This window comes from Myotis brandtii, unplaced genomic scaffold (assembly GCF_000412655.1).
Source record: "Myotis brandtii unplaced genomic scaffold, ASM41265v1 scaffold2089, whole genome shotgun sequence".
Lineage (NCBI taxonomy): Eukaryota > Metazoa > Chordata > Mammalia > Chiroptera > Vespertilionidae > Myotis > Myotis brandtii.
This window is the reverse complement of record NW_005357800.1, coordinates 258,890-264,624: the sequence shown is the minus strand read 5'-3', so window position 1 is coordinate 264,624 and position 5,735 is coordinate 258,890. Positions and strand designations below refer to the sequence as shown.

The following is a 5,735-nucleotide window of genomic DNA, read 5'->3' as shown; positions in this document are numbered from 1 at the left end:
TGTTGTTCTAGCTGATTCACCAGCTTCAGCTGCACCCAGGGCTTGGGGTTGGCAGGACCCGCGCCACCTGCCGGCCTCACGGAACAGAGGGTCCTGGCGCTCGCTTACCTCCATGAGGCAGAGCAGCTGGATCTTCCTCAGAAGCTGAGCTTCGTTGGCGGCGAGATCGGGCTGTGAAGGAGAAAGACAGGTCACCTGCAGGTGGGACAGAGACAGGCGGGCCCTGCACAGCACTGGCCCGGAGGCTCCAGACCAGCATCAGGTCCCGGGCTTCACTTTTTGTAGGAAATGACTAGAACAGCGCCCAGCGGGAGGCTGTTTCCCAAGACAAGGACCTGACCAGGCAGGGCTGTACTCCTGTCAGACAGCAGGGGGCGGCCGCGGGGCGGCGGGTGGGCCGGAGCCTGAGGAGCACTCCTCAGTTCCAGGGACTTGTCCTGAGGGAAGACAAGTTCCCAGCTTCCCTGGAGGCAGCCCAGGCAGACAGTCATCTGCTGAGCTCAGAACTACACCCAAGACGGGTTCGTGACCCCAACCCCGCTCCTCTCTCCGCATGCGCAAGGTCACTCTGTTGGAGGCCTGTGTCACCCTCCCCTGGCACTGTCTGCAGGGCGGAGCATGACAGCTGCACCTGAGCTGCCTGGGGCCTCCTGCCCGGTGAGAGCAGGCTGCCTGCCTCGGTCTCCCCAGCGCCGGCTGGAGAGACAGGCGCAGGCAGCAAGGCCGGGACTGACCTGCTGGCCCCAGGCGGCCTTCAGCGTCTGGAACTGCTCCACGTTGCCGCTGTTGAAGGCATACAGGGTGTCAATCAGCCACTGGCGGTCGGTGCCCCTCAGCGACTCCAGCACGGGGTGCATGAGCTGCGGGACAGAGCCGGTTAGCTGGGAGCGCGCCGTGCCCGTGGTGACGCGTCTGTGCCCAGGGCCCACTTACGAGTTCTCCGAAGTTAAACACTCCCTCGCCGAGAAGTCCCGCCAGGCCCAGCGTGAATGCTCTCTCCTGCTGCTCCGGCACTAGGACGACAACACCCCCGTCACACACGTCACGAGCCCCCGTCCGGCTCGGCCTTAAAGGCCTCACAGGGAGAAGCGCGGCAGCACGTTCTGGGGTGGCCACAGCAGAGCTGACAGGCGCCACCGGTGCCAGCGCTGGGTTCAGGTTACGCGGGACCCGCCTTCACGGGCTCTGTGGGAAGCGCACTCGCTCCCTCACTCCCCCCAAATCCACGTGGCGACCTACAGTTCCCGCTGTGCTCCCGGGCCCTCGGATGGGAGAGCGAGCCCCTTACAGACTTCACTTAGCCCCTATCCACCTAGAATTGGCCTCCTTTGTTCCCACCCAGCAAGCCCCTTGTCCTCGACACAGTGGCTGCCTTGCCCCCGGTGCTGCTGGAGATGCAGTGATTCAACTCACTAACACTTCCAGGAGGTGCTGGTCTCGGTGCTTCCACCGTGAACCGTGAGAAACCTCTAAAATCTGCTGGAATTTCCTTTGTAAACACACACTCACTGCACTCTCCCCAAGACTCTGGTCACTTTTCTTTCCTCCCTCAAATCTGTGAAAGGTTTTTGTCATTCGCTCCCCTGGGCCTAGCATCTGTTTTCAGAGGGTCTCAGGGCGGGGACGGGGTCCAGGCACTGACAACGCCCTGGAGGTGGGGCAGTCAGGCTCATTCCTCCTGAATCAAACAGCAAAGGACGGACAGCGGGGAAACTACGGCTGCCACCACCTTCCCGCTCTGACCACGGCTTCCTGACCAAGGGGTGCGGCCCCCGAGGGCCTTCTGAGACCCGCTGCCTCCAGCCCCTCCCACTGTGGCGTCTGCAGGCCCACCTGGCAGGTCCTTGATGTCGACGCAGCCCAGGAAGCGCAGGGCGTCCTTGTAGTAGGACGCGTGGCTGCCCACCGTCTGGTAGTACTTGCTGGAGAGGTCGTAGAAGCGGCTGTGAACCGACGTCACCCCAGGCAGGTTGCTGAGCATCCCCTCCACATCTTCGATGGTCTCCTGCTCACAGGGAGAGAGGTGGCCTTCCTTTAACTCACAATGTCGTAAGGTGACATGTGACAAGATGAAAAGCACACTGCTCTGCATTTGGGTGTTAAAACAGAACTTCAGCCCAGCCAGCAGGGCTCGGTGGGGCGTCCACCCCTGCACCAAGGAGTTGCCAGTTCGAATCGCGGTCAGGGCACATGCCCAGGCTGTGGGCTCGACCCCCAGAAGGGAGTGTGCAGGGGGCAGCCGATCGATGATTCTCCCTCTCCCTTCCTCTCTAAAATCAATAGGTTAAAAAATAAAAAAGTTCCAGGACAGGAAACGGACATGATGAGGATGCAGAAGAGGCGGGGCAACAGCGTGCGACCGGAAGGGCGGACCCTGGTCAACAGGGGCCACAGGCTGTGCCTGGCGGAGGCTGTGACCCCTGCGGGGCCAGCACGCTGGGTCCTGCTTGCGGGTAATGGCGACTTACCAGCAACTTACCCTCAAGTGGTTTTTGAGGAAAAAACCACACACACAGAATGATGGGCAAAGGGGGGAATGCTAACAACCTGAGGTAAGGGCACAGGAGAGCTTTATCTATTCTTGCAACTTTCCTGTCACTTATTTTAAATAAATAGTTAAAAGAGGGAAAATAGGATTTTCCCCCTGTAGTTTTTATCATTGTTGCTAACCCTCATCTAAGGATATTTTCTCCATTGATTTTTAAAAAGTGAAAGGGAGGGGAAGATCAATGTGAGAGACACACAGGGAGTGGCTGTCTCTCTCACACACACTGACCGGGGCCGAGCTGGAACCTGCAGCACAGTAGGTGCCCTTGACCAGGATTCAAGCCCATGGCCCTTCGTTGCGCAGGCCAGCGCTCTAACCACTGAAGCACTGGCCAGGGCTTAAACAACCTTTTAAACCACAGACAACCCTGTGTGATGGCGAGCTCAGCTCACCTTTGTGACCTGCAGGTCCCCGATGTTCAGCTTCAGGGCGCCGATGGCGGTTTTACACAGGATCACGGCCTCGTCGCTGCTCTTCACCTACAGACGCGGAGACAAGGAACCTCGGAAGCGCGGGCAGCGGACCCACAGCAAGGCCCCCGCACCCTGCGTGACTCGCGTGGGCACAGCCTGGTCTCTAGGGCTGTGGACAGTGAGCACAGACACAAACACGTGTTTCAGAAGGTCTGGCTCAAGCTTCACACGTACCTTCTCACGAGTCTTCTCCAGAAAAGTAAGCGCCACATTAGGATCTAGAAAAGGAAGCAGAACCAGCTCAGAAGCACCACCAACGGGCTCTTTACAGACTGGTTCCTACCAACCAGCACGCTTTTCAGTGGGGTAATCTTCAGGTTTGGAACACAAAAGAAGATAAAAACATTAGAACCGGATATTTTCTATCAAAATGCAAAAAAGTTCCCTTCTGTACGTTTCGAGGCCACGGAAGCAGCTGCCACTTGGACCCGGCCCTGTGAGCAGCGGCCACTCACCCGTCATCTGTCTGACCACGTGGAGGATGATTTCCACCAGGGACAGGGGGTTCACCCTGAAACACAAGCACAGCCGTCAGCACATGGCACCAGCGCTTTCCTTTCCCAAGTCAACAAGCAGAGTTGTACCTGTGCTCGAAGTCACTGATGAAGTTCTCGTACAGCTGTGGAGCCAAAACATGGAGAAAGTCACAGGACGCCTGGCATCTGCAGACCCAGCCGGGACCGCACACGGCGGGCATGTTTCCCAGGAGACCGAGTTTGGTTATTAGGTTCACATAAGCGTTCACCAATGGACGCGAAAGCAAGCTGGGCTGTCTCTAGCTTGGGGCATATTCCGGCTCTAGAAGGGTCTCCTGCAGACCAATTCCCATTTCCTCCTCAAAGCACTGAGTGGAACAGGCCACCAGCACGAGGCCCAGGACCCTAGCAGATGAGAAGACTGCAGGCTCACGAGGTCCCATCTCAGATCCCCAGCCACTCAGCAAGCACCTGGCGCTTCCCCAGGCTCCGCTGGGGCCCTGGCCTCGTGGAGACAAATAAATGGCGTCGCCGAGAACTCAGGAGCAAGGGAAATCAAAGCACACAGGCAGAGCGGCCCAAGGGAGAGGCTCCCCCTGGCTGGTGTGGCTCAGTGGGTAGAGCATCGGACTGCGGACTGAAAGGTCTCGAGTTTGAGTACCGTCAAGGGCACATGCCTGGGCTGAAGGCTCCATCCTGTGCAGGAGGCAGCCTATCGATGATGCCCTCTCATCACTGATGTTTCTCTCTCTCTCCCCTCTCCCTTCCTCTCTGAAATCAATAAAAAAGAATATGTATGTTAAAACAAAACAACAACAAAGGGAGAGGTTCCAAAGGTTATTCCAAAAATGTGATGGGTTCTAAGGAATGCAGAGCAAAGAGGGGGCAAGTTTGGTGCGGGAGAGGGGCAGCTGGAGAACACTCCAGAAGTGCCAGACGGGGGGAGCATGGGCCGCGTGCTGGAGAAACCCGGCCCTGTGTTGCGGGAGTATTTCTGAAGGACAGACAGCGAGTGGGAGGTCAGGGCTGAGCCTCCGCAGACAGGTGCTCACACGCCTGCTCTGACAACGAGATACGGGAGCGTGCTATACGACTGCACGTTAGGGATTTAGAAGACAGAATGTGCATCACTTATTCGCTGCGATCTATGGCAAGTCACGAAACCTCTTGGCCCTGCTTCTACGGCAGAGTCGGGTCACAGCACGGCCGTCTCCCAGCGTTGCTGTGAAGAGTAAATGTGTGAACAGTACCTGACACAGCGACTGCTGACTCAGCATAGCGTATTGTTATTGCAAAGCCCCCCCGCGATCTTAGAGTCTCTGAGCACATTTATGCCATGTGACCTAGCATGGCAAGTCACTTACCTTAATAAGACCATCTCCTTGGGCAAAGCACGGGTCCTGCACAAAGTCAAGCACCTGCAGCGTCAGCTGATGCCACAACCTGAAAAACGTAAGACCGAGAAACTAATGTCCAGTCACAGGCACGGCCAGCCCTGGTGCGGGAGCAGTGACCTCTCCACTGTGTGCCAGGACGGGTGCCAACGAGCCCGCGTTCTTTCCCAGCTCCGCTCCTCCACGGTATGACCCCCGAGATCGCCTCTCCTCTCTGAGACCCAGCCTCCCCAGCGATGAATGGAGAGCCTCTCTCCGGACCACCTCCCCAGGTTCCTGTGAGGTGCGGCTGGAAACAAGAACTCTGGAATGGTGCCTATTCCAGCTGAAACCCCAGCTCTCCCACCTGGCAGCCGAGCGCCTCAGGGAGGGAGCTTACACTGGCTCATTGCCTCATCTGTGAACGGGGTGACTGAGAGCGAGTCCAGGAAAACCTCTGGAACGACAGCACGTTTGAAACCAAAGGCTAGTTTTTACGGATGCAAATAGAATGCCTTGAAAAATACCAAGTGTTGCCCTGTCAGCGTGGCTCAGCGGCTGAGCGTCCACCTGTGAACCACGAGATCACCGTTGATTCCTGGTCAGGGCACATGCCCGGGTTCACGGACTCCACCCCCGGCTGTGTGTGTGTGTGTGCAGGAGGCAGCCAGTGGCTCTCTCCCATCATTGATGTTTCTACACCTCTCCCTTCCTCTCTTCAATAAAAACATATATATTTCTCTAAGTATATTCTCATTTATTTCCCAGGGGAAGGGAAAGGGAGCGTGCAACCAAATGCAGAGTCAACTCGGAAAAGGCATACCCGCGCCGGCCCCCGGCCCCCCACCCCCTGTCCAGGGGGAGC

At 57.5% G+C, this 5,735-nt stretch overlaps 1 long non-coding RNA gene across 1 annotated transcript in view; it reads right to left on the bottom strand.

Annotated features, from left to right (window-relative positions):
• Window positions 1-5,735, bottom strand: part of LOC106725991 — a 9,986-nt gene that overhangs the window by 2,274 nt on the left and 1,977 nt on the right. Inside the window, exon 2 of the long non-coding RNA XR_001362008.1 lies at window positions 59-67. This is a non-coding gene — a long non-coding RNA (uncharacterized LOC106725991). The remainder of the gene's footprint in view (window positions 1-58; window positions 68-5,735) is intronic.